This window comes from Gorilla gorilla, chromosome 2 (assembly GCF_029281585.2).
Source record: "Gorilla gorilla gorilla isolate KB3781 chromosome 2, NHGRI_mGorGor1-v2.1_pri, whole genome shotgun sequence".
In the NCBI taxonomy this organism is placed as follows: domain Eukaryota; kingdom Metazoa; phylum Chordata; class Mammalia; order Primates; family Hominidae; genus Gorilla; species Gorilla gorilla.
This window is the reverse complement of record NC_086017.1, coordinates 162,436,574-162,449,798: the sequence shown is the minus strand read 5'-3', so window position 1 is coordinate 162,449,798 and position 13,225 is coordinate 162,436,574. Positions and strand designations below refer to the sequence as shown.

The window sequence follows — 13,225 nt, the reverse complement described above, 5'->3', positions numbered from 1 at the left end:
TCCAGCATCGTAAATGCCTCGTGGGAGACGCATTAACAGAGGAGGAGTGAAGGCGTGTTTGCTGACTAAAAGAAGACGTTATGGTTAACAGTCAAACACACGTGAATAACACAGTACAATACTTCATTTAGAGTCTTGTAAACTGCAAAGTTCTAAGAAGCGCAAATGAGCAAAAATGAGAGCACAAGAATAACTTAGCTCAACAATGACTATCATTGTTAGGTAGAGGAAAAGAATTCAGGGACTACAAAGAATCTTACTCCAAGTGTCTAGTGTCTTACTCTATCTAAGTCAGTCAGGTTTAGCAGAGAGGTTAATGGCAAAGGGGTTAAAAGGATTATCTGAGGACTTCTATCAAAATATCTGTCCATCAAGATTCCAATTCTATAAATGCAATGGACACTGAAGTGCATGAATTTATATATACCTCAGTTGGTCATTTGCATAGCTATCGCCGCCCCCAATTGTGTGTCACTGGCTAGATTAAGATAGTCATATTTTAGATCAGCTAATTAAGAAAAGGCAATTTGAAAGGCCAATTCTTTTCTCCACTTTCCCCAGAAAGTCACAGGTAAATTACAGCTTCCCTATATATAGAGAGGAGGAGCAGACCAGCCTGACCAACATGGAGAAACCCCGTCTCTACTAAAAATAAAAAATTAGCCGGGCGTGGTGGCGCATGCCTGTAATCCCATCTACTCGGAAGGCTGAGGCAGGAGAATTGCTTGAACCCGGGAGGTGGAGGTTGCAGTGAGCCGAGATCGTGCCATTGCACTCCAGCTTGGGCAACAAGAGCAAAATTCCATCTCAAAAAAAAGAAGAGGAGCAAGCTGCGCGCAGTGGCTCACACCTGTAATCCCAGCACTTAGGGAGGCCAAGGTCAGGAGCTCGAGACCAGCCTGACCAACATGGTGAAACCCCCCGTCTCTACTAAAAATACAAAAATTAGCTGGGCATGGTGGCACACACCTGTAATCCCAGCTACTTAGAAGGCTGAGGCAGGAGAATCTTTTGAACTCCAGATGGGGAGGTTGCAGTGAGCCAAGATCATGCCACTGCACTCCAGCCTGGACAAAAGAGCAAAACTCCATCAAAAAAAAAAAAAAAAAAAAAGGAGCAATATTATGGCTGGGAAAATACCTTCAGTACATGTCCTATCCTCTTCATCCTCTGTTTCTACCACACCACAGCTCCCAGTCAATAATCTCAAAAATGATATTATCTACTTTCGTGTTTATATAAGCTATTAAATGTATGACCTCTTTAACAGTATCAACTGGCTCCATTCAGCACTCTGGAGTTTAGCAAGTACTTCTCTATCCCATATCTCATTTAATCCTTTCATTCAGGCCTCAATTCTAAGAGGTCTTTAAAACATCTAAATCCCACTTTAATGTTTCTAAAATTAGACTGCTATATAGTTACTAGGCATGTTTAATGTGATAGTAGCTTTATTTCTCCTACATGACATTATTAAATCAATGGAATATCTTCAAACGTAGGCTAAAAACATAGAGAACATCATCCCTATTTTTTTAAAAGTCGTATGACAAAAACCATCAATATCAAACTGCTTATATTTCATACCAATTCCCACGCTGTGGCATGAAAAATATTTATCCAGGCCAATGAAAAATGAATCATTTACATGAGCTAAATAACATCAATGGGAATAATACATGATGCTAGTGTCAGAAGTTACATAATACTCTATTAATATTGAAGAAAATAATTACATTTAATTGCTTTTTCAAAACTGGCTTTTGGGAATAATCTAAAATTTGAAATCCAAAATTTCTTACTTAGGGCTTTTGAATTACATTCAGTATTTCAGAATCCTCTCAGAAAGCAATAAATAGTGTATTTATTCTTCCTTTTATGCAGAAAAGAAACATATTCAGAGAATTTCCAAAAGGAAATTTTCCATTCTTCATAAAACTGACATTCAGAGAAACTGATCTTGTAGAAAATCTTTCAATGTGTGTGTTACTGTTATATTCATTAAACCACTTCATAAATATTTTATCCTCAATTTGAAATTGTATAATAGTATTTTGTTTCTCAACCATCGTTTCAAGAGAATGGTGCCTAGGGGAATGCAGAAATTTAAATACTCATGTCAAAATTTTGTGTGTGTGCACACATGCAAACAAGAGAATAAATACAGCTTAAACATAAAAAAATGTAATGACCACCATAAGGAAATGCGATATACTAGAAAAAAACAAACAAAAACAAAAACAAAAACAAAACAGAAAACAAGGACAAAATAAAGCGTAGGAACCATTTAAATCTTATAAAGACTGTACCCAGACTAAGCACCACAAGAAGCCAATTATCAATAAATACTAAGCACACGCCATATAAAAAGATACTGTGCTCAGCATGATACATAAAAGAATCTCTGGATACCCCTAAATGACTTCTAAAATTAAATACTTAAGAACAAACATTTTCGATTTTCAACATAATACAAGTATCATAGTAGATGCAGAATTCAGCACACTCCCCAGTCTTCCATCACCATCTAGTGGTAAAATTCACAAAACAGGTGAAGAAAATTCAATTTTTGTCCTATTTACAGCATTCGAATTCACAGTAACACAGCCTAGCACTTTGCTAAAGTTTTCCTTTAAACATCCTTATTAATGCTAATGTATACAAATGTGTATCCTGCAGCTGCCTAGTTCAGTGTAACATGGAAATGCTTGATGAGAATAATTAATGCTGTCAAGAAGTTTTGTTACAGATGTAAAAAAAAAAAAAACTAACAAGGCTGTAATAACATGAATTTCATGGGAAAATGCTACAAATAGACTGTTCTTTCTAAATTAACTTATAGAAAAATTTTAAAAATGTATAATTTACAGTTGCAAAAGTATACAAAATCATCATTAGAACTGAATAGGGAGGAGTAAGACTATCAGTGTTAAATAAAATTTTCCATCAATTTATCAAGAAACTCATAAGATTCATTCTGAATGCAACTTTCATTTTGAATACTCTTAAAGTTTTCTTATAAGCCACAATGAAAGGAAATCATCTAAAATTATAAAAATGATTTAAAAAAAGTCATCCTTAAAGACACACATCTCTTTTTCTCCTTAGCTGGAAACTCAAGATACAGAATTAAATTGGAAATTCCTTTTATTTCAGTTTAGGCAAACATTTTTAATAAAAGTAAACTGGCCAACTTCTCTTTGAATTATGTTAGAGTACGGTCGGAAGTGGTGGCTCATGCCTATAATCCTAGCACTTTGGGAGGCCAAGGTGATCACAAGGTCAGGAGTTCAAGACCATCCTGGCCAACATGGTGAAACCCTGTCTCTACTAAAAGAATACAAAAATTAGCCAGGCATGGTGGCGTGCACCTGTAATCCCAGTTACTCAGGAGGTTGAAGCAGAAGAATTGCTCGAACCCAGGTGAACCCGGGAGGCGGAGGTTGCAGTGATCCGAGATCACACCACTGCACTCCAGCCCATGTGACAGAGCAAGACTCTGTCTTTAAAAAAAAAAAAAAAATTACGTTCGAGAATATTCAGTGGTTGTAGTCTGGGCAGACTCCCCAGCAACTCCTAGAATTGAACCATACATCTGATTTAATCAGCCTATGACAAGAATCTGCAAATAGATACTAGGTTCCCCAGGGTCTCCAAGTCTAGGTATAGGTTTAAATGTTACATGCAAGACTTTTCAACATTCTGGACACATTTACATAAATATATATGCAGACAAACACATAGCATGTATAATTGAGGCTAACAAGTTTAGCATAAAGAATGTAAATCAGCCCCTTAACCCATGATAGTTTTTAAACAGTCTTAAAAAGCTATATCCAATGCTTAAGACGGTTACTGCTAGCCTAAAGCAAAGTATCTTTCATAACACAGAAAGCCATCTGTCAATTACCCAACGATGAACTACCTCTATGTATTTTGCAAAAAACCTCAACCATATCATATGTCTTTGAATAGTTCTTGACTTCTTCTCAGTATATAACTTATAATACAGAGTGAATATCTTTTTCTATGCCTTATAGAATTGTCATGTTCCTTTGTAAGTATGAGTCAACTTCCAACATTTTATCCTTTGTGCTTTCCACGTCATGAAATATTTCAAAAATTCCTTGATTGTGAAGTTTCTTGTCAGCATCACTTACTCTGGGATAGCTCATCCGTTCCCTGTAGATGTTAATAACTTTGCCTTCATTAAGTTCATCTAACAGCATATTATAGAGGTTTAACCTTCCCCTGGTTAGCTATTTCTTTTGTACTTCCATATGCCTGTGATTCAAATTTCACTTCCTATATTATCACTTTTCATTTCCCTCCTGAACTTTAATTTTTGTTGGTATACCCTCTTTCAAATATCTCTTTTTGTAAAATGTCATGGAGTTTATTATTGGCAAACAAGGAGGCAACACAACTACACACTTTGCTGCCACCTGTGCATGAACTGAATACCAGATGTGCAGTGACCAATCTCCAACAGACTTTGAAAGAAGTGAGATGATTGGCCACTCCTGTATGTTATTTACATGATGATCTGCAAACTGGAGAGCTATCAATTAAGTTTGTACTTTATGCAACTACTTACAGTTAATATAATGTGGTAACTAAAATTTGGACTGTTGCAGGGAGACTGGTATTATTTAACTAAATCATGATAACTCAAATATGTGTCAGAACTGTGAAATCAAGGCCTGCCTGCCTGTGTGTATGTAACCATAATCATAATTCAAAGGAAAAACGGAGAGAAAAATATATAATGACATGTAATGGAACATGTAAATGCTTAGGCAGAACTATTTGAAATAATGTCATTCATTCATTCAACATGAAGCGGTCAAATGCTTGGATCTATACATTTAATTATGTGAATTTTTAACAGATACAAATATCTGTGACCCAAACACAACTTATATTATTACCATTAGTGATGTGGATCTCCAAAATAAATAATTCTTGACAAGATTCCACATAAAGTATTTAGTAGACAGTAGCTATATACTTGGAAAAATTAGGCTGGTGTCTATTAAACCAGACAAAATACATTTATATGTAAAATAGACTTAAATTATAGGCTCAGATATTAATGAACAAGTTTTTCACCCATGGGAAAGTTAATGGGTCACTCCTATAAGCAGCATGGGACAATTCTTCACTGTGTAAGAATTGTGCCTCATACTTTGCATGCTATAAAGCATTCATGGCCCCAGCCACTGAACATAGGGACAACAAGAAAATATCCTGAAATCAACAAATACTCTCTGGGGCAGTAATGCCTACACTGAGAACCCTGATTTGGATTCCTGAGCCATTTGTGGAAAGATAGAAGAATATGACCAAGGTTTCAAGCAATATAGAATCCCAGATCTCTAGATACCAGCAGGTACCAACCAAATTTGGGAAGGGATAGAGTATTAACAAATAAAGGGTAAACTTTTTCTGGGCCGCTTCTATTAATCACAAAAATGGTAAAAAAAGAAAGCAATGATTTCTATAAAGTTTATTAAAAAGCTTCAATAGATGACTGCTTTGAAGTTTTGTACAAATGCTATTTGAAAGATAACTGTAGATATATAGATATACTTCCCATAGAAAACCCTAAAGCGGCAAGTTAAAAATAGTGATAATGATAAAATCTTACATAGTGCTCATCAGTCACTGTCCTACATGCTTTACTTTTTAATAAACCTTTAAATCGCCACAAGAACCTTATATAGTAGATATCCTATTACAGATGAAGAAACCGAGGCACACCTAGCTAGGAAGTGAAGTGATCGTGGCAGGTTTCGAAGCTCCGGGGTCTGACTACAAAGTCCATGCTGTCACCAGGACTGCAATACTTTCTGTCTCCACCCCATCCAAGGAGGCCGCTTACCCTTGAACTCATTTAACAATACCATCATATACCCAGGCCCCTGAACTGAAAATCTGAGTGCCCTCTTTTCTTCATTCCCATTAACAACCTTTTACCAAATCCTGCCACTCCACCCCCAGAAATAGACAAGGCAGGTCTCTGCCCTGCCTGGCCTGGTACCCACTGTAGCTCAACCCCAGTGGTAGCAAGTCTGGTGTCATGGATAAGAAAGGATTTTGGAGGTAGGCAGACCTGTATCCCACCTCTTACTTTGTGCCATCTGAGAGAGGAAAAATAAACCAACTGCCATGATTTACATTGATGGCAATACTACTTGAGGTCTTGATTTTTCTGCTCCTTGCCAGTCTTTTGCATACTCTTTTCTAGAACTTTTAACATTGACTGATTATTTTCTAATAATATTAAAATACCTAATGTCTACTGAGCACTCCCTACATACCAGCACCCGACTTGTATTAACCCATTTAATCCCCAAAACAAACCCATAAGGAAGTACTAGCATTGCCCCTAATTAGAGATGAAGAAGTAACTTTCTAAGGCTTGGGTTGAAGCTGGGAAGCCCTCTCAACTAAAGCCTGAAAAAACTGATTAATATGCATAACAGACAATATCTAACTATGAGAACATTAGTTTAAGCCAATCAATCATACACTTTCGATCATTTTATTCCCTTATAATTATAAATTAGAATGGCTCGTGTAATTTATTGTCAAAACCAGGACACTTTTGAGAGTGAAAGTGTTACTTGCTAAGCTGGCACAGCAGGTTTCAACTGGGACTGTGTAGGTAAACAAGAATATATGCCCCTATGTTCACAATACATAGGAAAATATGTCTATGTTAGGATAGCATTACCTAATAAAACAAGCAGCTTAAGGAAAAAGAACTCCATGAATCCAGCCATTTCATCAACGAGAAGCTCCCCCTCCTGCGAAGCTTCTTCCATGGAGCTAACACAAACTGTGAACCCCTGGATGCTGGATTAGCAGCTATTTAACAAAAATCTCTCATGGATGCTTCCTACGAGCATGGAGAACAGTCTTCTGAGTTAGTGCCTATTGCTTGAAGTTTTTTGCTTAACACCGCAAGAAGGAACACAGCCCAACCAATTTGAATATTTGCTTTTGCTTGCAGAAGGAATAAATAATTTAAATTCTAATTTATATTTTTTCTCTACTCCAAAGCAAAACTATCACAAATCTTTCCTAATACTATGGACTGGTAGGTACAAAATTTATGTTCTGTATTGATTTCAAGAGACATTTAGAGACAGAAACTACATTTGCCTTTCCAAGGCACTGGTCTCCCTGCAGGCCACAACTAAATGAAAAGCTGATCAGGAGGTAGAGCCATGTGAAGGCACAGAGTACTCTAACTACAACAGCGGGGTCACAGGAAGTCTGTGATTCTCCTGAGAGACTGATGATTGCAAAGCCCAATCAAGTAGAAGGTGGGCTCTGAATAAATCCTCCTATCATAACCACACACCATCATACAACTCACCTCTCTTAGTTCATTCCTGCTGCTGTAACAAAATACTTTAAACTTGGTAATTTATAAACAACAGAAAGGTCTTGCTCACAGTCCTGAAAGCTGGGAAGTCCAAGATCAAGGAGCCAATGGGTTCCACGTGAGGTGACGACCTATTCCTCATGGATGGTGCCCTGTGTCCTTACATGGCGGAATGTCAAAGGGCCTCTTTTATACAACCACTGATCCCATTCACAAGGGCTCTACCCTCATGGCCTAGTCACCTCCCAAAGGCCCCACCTCTTAATACCAACACACTGGGGATTAGATTTCAACATGTTTTTTTCTTTTATTTTTTTTTTTATTTCAATAGGTTTTTGGGGGAACAGGTGGTGCTTGGTTACATGGAGAAGTTCTTTAGTGGTGATTTTTGAGATTTTGGTGCACCCATCACCCAAGCAGTGTACAATGTACCCAATGTGTAGTCTTTTATCCCTGGCTCCCCTCCCATCCTTTCCCGAGTGCCCAAAGACCACTGTATTATTCTTTTTTTTTTTCTTTGAGACAGAGTCTCGCTCTGTCACCCAGGCTGGAGTGCAGTGGCGCAATCTCTGCTCACTGCAAGCTCCGCCTCCTAGGTTCACGCCATTCTCGTCCTGCCTCAGCCTCCTGAGTAGCTGGGACTACAGGCACCCGCCACCATACCCGGCTAATTTTTTGTATTTTTTAGTAGAGACGGGGTTTCATCGTGTTAGCCGGGATGGTCTTGATCTCCTGACCTCGTGATCTGCCCACCTCAGCCTCCCAAAGTGCTGCGATTACAGGCGTGAGCCACCACGTCCGGCCAGTCCACTGTATTATTCTTATGCCTTTGTATCCTCATAGCTAAGCTCCCACTTATAAGTGAGAACATATGCTTGGTTTTCCATTCCTGAGTTACTTCATTAAGAATAATGATCTCTAACTCCATCCAGGTTACTGCAAATGCCATTATTTTGTTTCTTTTTATCAACACATAAATATTAGAGGGACACAAACATTCAGACCATAGCACACCTCATGAACACTGAGAATCAGACAAGGGTAACCAGCACAGCTGTTCCTTAAATGGCTCATTCAAAGACTAAATATAAAATTTTGGGCTGGGCACAGTGGCTCATGCCTGTCATCCCAGAACTTTGCGAGGCCGAGGTGGGTGGATCACCTGAGGTCGGGAGTTTGAGACCAGCCTGACCAACATAGAGAAACCCTGTCACTACTAAAAATACAAAATTAGCCAGGTGTGGTGGTGCATGCCTGTAATCCCAGCTACTTGGGAGGCTGAGGCAGGAGAATCACCAGAACCCGGGAGGCAGAGGTTGTTGTGAGCCGAGATCACGCCATTGCATTCCAGCCTGGGCAACAAGGGTGAAAACTCTGTCTCGAAAAAAAATAAAAAATAAAAAATAAAAAATTTGGCCTCAGTGATTCTTCATTCTGATTAAACTAACTGGTCCACATATAATAGCCTAAGAATAACTGTTGTGCTCAAATTATTAATTATAAAGATATGCAGCTCTCTACAGCATTAATTGCCTAAAACCACTATTCTAGTCAGGCCACCAAGGAAATTAAATTACCAAGATAACCACACAACCCTCCCACAACCCAGAACTAAAAATAAGTGTGCTTAGCTAAAATCATTTGCTGGGCAGAGATGACTGATCTACATAATTTCAGGTGCGGCTTATTCTTTGGGTAGAAAAAAAAAACAAACAAAACTCTACATGTGATCACCCATAGCACTTCCTTTGATTTCAGTTAACCCTCAGTCAAGTTCCCTGAAAAGTCAACACCACAAATCTTTCCTTAAACTTGCTGAGGCCATGCTCCTCCCACACGTCGTGGCAGGATGACAAGCAGCACTGTTTATCAGAACAACTGTGGGAAAGTTTATCTGACAAAAACGAAGTATGTTGCTACATTCATTAAGTTTCATTCCAGCTCACTCAGTGACTTCCCAAGGCCTGTTTTCCTAACTTGTTCTATCACTGTATTAAAAAGCTGAGCAGTTAGGGTACTGAGTAAATAAACTGTCTGATAAAGCGGCATGTCATCCTCTTAGTTACCTGTCCTAAGTTGAATCATTATGCAGGTCAGGGATTCAGACATCTACAAAAGGGATTCAAAAGTGTACAACTACAAGTGATTAGATGATTTAATACACTTGGGATAATATTATTTAAAATATTCATAGTCATTGTTCTCAGACAATTTCCATTATCTCATTTATCTTTACTTGCAGAACCAGAGCACGGAGTTGGAGAACATTCTCTGTCTTCCCCATATTTTGGTTACAGATATTCAATTAACAAATACTTCTGAGTATGTACTACGGTAGTGAACACCACGGGTACAAAACAAAGCCAGCAAGGATGGCTAGGCATGATACAGAAACACAGGCCACATCAGAAGAATAATGACAACACTGAGGTATTAGGGACATGTCTACAGACGTGGTGAGTCTTGCAAGCAAATGGGAACAAAAGGAAGATAATCAGAGATGACACATTTGTGAGACCTCAAGGTGAAAAAGAAAATGCTTTCCTCTGCTTCCTCAGCATCTTTCCAAAAAAAATACTGAAAAGAGAAAATACACATACAAAAGTTTTTGTTTTTGTAACAAAGTTCTAAATTCTGATTCTTTGCTAACATCAATCGAGATTCAGTCCTTCTGATTTCCAAGATTTAAACCCAATCTAATGCTAGCAATACAGAAAATCTGTTTGCACACTTCAACTAATTGGGATTAGACAATCAACCATGACTCAATGTTAGTATCCATACCAAAGTGAGGTTTTGTGAACTGCCTATAATATATGCACAAATTGCACCTATTAATTTTTCTAAAATTGTTACTTCTTTCAATCTACCAGAAGGGGGTGATATTGTACCAGGCATTTGTTTCTCCACTGTAATTCTCAGATGAAGGCAAGTGCACAATTGCCAATGAAGTCCCATGTCCTGTCATTCATTGCAAGAGGTTTAACAAAAAGGCATTATTTTATAATGCGGTGACTTATCTCACATTTTAATGATATAATTTCTGCCCCCTTTCTCCACTACTCTAAATCAACAAGCTGGTAGAACTGAATGCTTCACATAGAGAAACATAAAAAGGCATGTCTGCATTCAATGTTTTCCTACCAGATTACATTTTTTCAAAACACTTTTTCAATTATTTTACTACAAAGCTCAAAAACTTTACGGCACACTAAATTAGGAAGTCCTGAGCATGACATTTTGGATCCCCCGCATTACGCGCTCCTCCACCTTTGCTGGCTTTCCTAACATTAAACCTTGGCTCATATCATTCTTTTAATACAGTACTAAGTTGACTTTCACCCCCATTCTACAAGTAAAAGAGCCATCCAACAAGAAGCATTTTGGATGCCAGTTCCTTCAGAGATCCTATAGAGGACAATTTCCAAATACGCTTCCTTTAAACATCCTTGTACACTGTACTTTCATAAAATGTTTACACCGGGCCTTTACTAAAATCCTCTGCATTCTTATGTCAACATCTTTCTCAACATCCAGTGGAATCCTTTCGGCAGCCATGCCCCCCAACACATACAAAACACACACACACAATTATAAATAACTTGCCAGCAAAACAAACAAACAAAAAAAAACCACTAAATTATATAACCCAGCAAATATCTGCTATGGTTAAAATAAATTCCTTGAAAATGTTCATATTTATCTGAAAATCCATCCATAGGTACTGATTAAACAAATCATGGAATACTACAAAGCTACAAAAAAAGAATAAGGTCTATACAGGGCTCACATGAACAAGTCTCCAAGAGAGCAAGTGGGGATGAGGCCGGATGCACTAGTGTCTTACTCACTATGCTCAATAAAGCAACCAGGGAAAGGCAGGGGAAGGGCAGTAACAATGAAGTTGTCTCTGTACTTACTTTAAAGAAAAATGATTTCAAAAGACATATGGTAACAATTATGCATAGTTGAATTCTGGGGTAAGGAGCAAAATAGGACATTTATGGAATCAAAATGTAAGCCAGCCAGCTATTTATGCGCAGTCGATGACGGGCTGGATAGAAACTGACTGGAAACAGTTACAGACATATTTGGGGATTACGTGTGTTAAACGCATTCTATTTGTAGTATGAATACACAAGGGATGTTTATATATAACCAGTCCTATTACTAATAAGGCAGAGTCCTGCCTGGAAATGGTATTGGAGAATGTGTGAGCACGTGGGGTGGGCTAGGGGTGGTTGTCATATCAGGGTTATGTTGAGGGCTCTGAGAAAAAGATTAGTCAGGAGGAAATCACAGTACTTTAATCTTAGGATTCCACAAAAGGAAATGGGAATTCAGAACTATTTAGCATAAATCAAAACACCACAGATAAAAGGAAAATATTGACTATTTTAGATTTTGTTTTTTAAAAGATTCTTGCACACAAGGACCAGGCCCTCTATTATTTTAATTATAATGTCGTTATTGGCTATGTTGTATTATGCCTGGTGTCTAGTGTTGAAAAGAGTCATTACCTATGTTGCTAAAAGTCATAATAAAATATCTTTTTATTTTTTATTTATTTATTTATTTTGAGATGGAGTCTCACTCTGTTGCCCAGGCTGAAGTACAGTGGCGCAATCTCAGCTCACTGCAACTTCCATCTCCCGGGTTCAAGTAATTCTCCTGCCTCAGCCTCCTGAGAGCTGGGATCACAGGCGAACTCCACCATGCCCAGCTAACTTTTTTTTTTTTTTTTTTTTTTGTATTTTTGGTAGAGATAGGGTTTCACCATGTCAGTCAGGCTGGTCTGGAGCTCCTGACCTTGTGACCTGCCTGCCTCGGCCTCCCAAAGTGCTGAGATTACATGTGTGAGCCACCGCGCCCAGCTTAAAATATCTAATTTCAAAAACATATGAAGATAGAATAAATATTGTTTGTCAGGCTAAAATATTTTTTGAAACATTAATACTTACTTCCAATTCTAATAAAGGAAAATGTGTACAAGCTAAACTGTGATTTAAGCATATCCACAAAATGTACAGCACAACCTAAAGACTACTTCAAAGTCCAGTCCTGCTACTTTCTAGCTTAGACAACTGTTAAATTTTCTGAGGCTCTATTTTCTTACTCGTAAAAAAAAGGAAGTTACTTCTCCAAGGGTTGCCAGGTGTTTTGGCTGTGAAAGGATCTAGTAGGGACAGAGTACACTTCAATCAAGTGTATGAGTATGTGCACTTGAGACGATCCAATCTTTCCAGATGAGCTTTCAAGTGCCTGGCTGTCTGCCCCCTCCCCACCCCTCACCATCCTTGTACTGCTACGTGCCAATAAAACCACAGAACAGAGGTCACAAGCTGACTGCTCACAAGCCCAATACAGTGCACAGTCAGGTTTTGTTTTAGCCCACAGGGTATCAGGTCTACACTGGTTTGTAAGGTATTCGATTTAGACACCAACAAATGAAATCAGAGGAGACATATAAAGGCAGTAGCAGTGCACAGGCTCCAGGATCTGCCCAGCTCCAGCGACCTGATGTAACATCTCCATGCCTCAGTTTCCTTGTCTATTAAGAAAAAGGTGGGGAAGAAGTAGTAGACAGACCTACTTTACTCATGGAGCCATTGTGAGTAATCAAGCTAAAACACACAGAGTGTTTAGAACAGTACATGCAAATCAGTGTTCAATGTTCTGAAGACACTGGCTCATCCCAAGATGAGGCCCATGACTCTGGCAAGCTTCCAGACACAACTGACCCCCTGGGTGGGCCCTTTAGCTCTCCATTTCTCCATAATCCCTCTACTCCCAAGTGTCTTACACAGAGTCCAACCCATTTGTACCACC

The 13,225-nt window shown here is 38.5% G+C and overlaps 1 protein-coding gene across 7 annotated transcripts in view; it reads right to left on the bottom strand.

The window, feature by feature from the left end:
• MED12L (mediator complex subunit 12L) overlaps positions 1 to 13,225 on the bottom strand; it is a 348,784-nt gene that overhangs the window by 139,485 nt on the left and 196,074 nt on the right. The gene's annotated exons all lie outside the window — the stretch shown is intronic.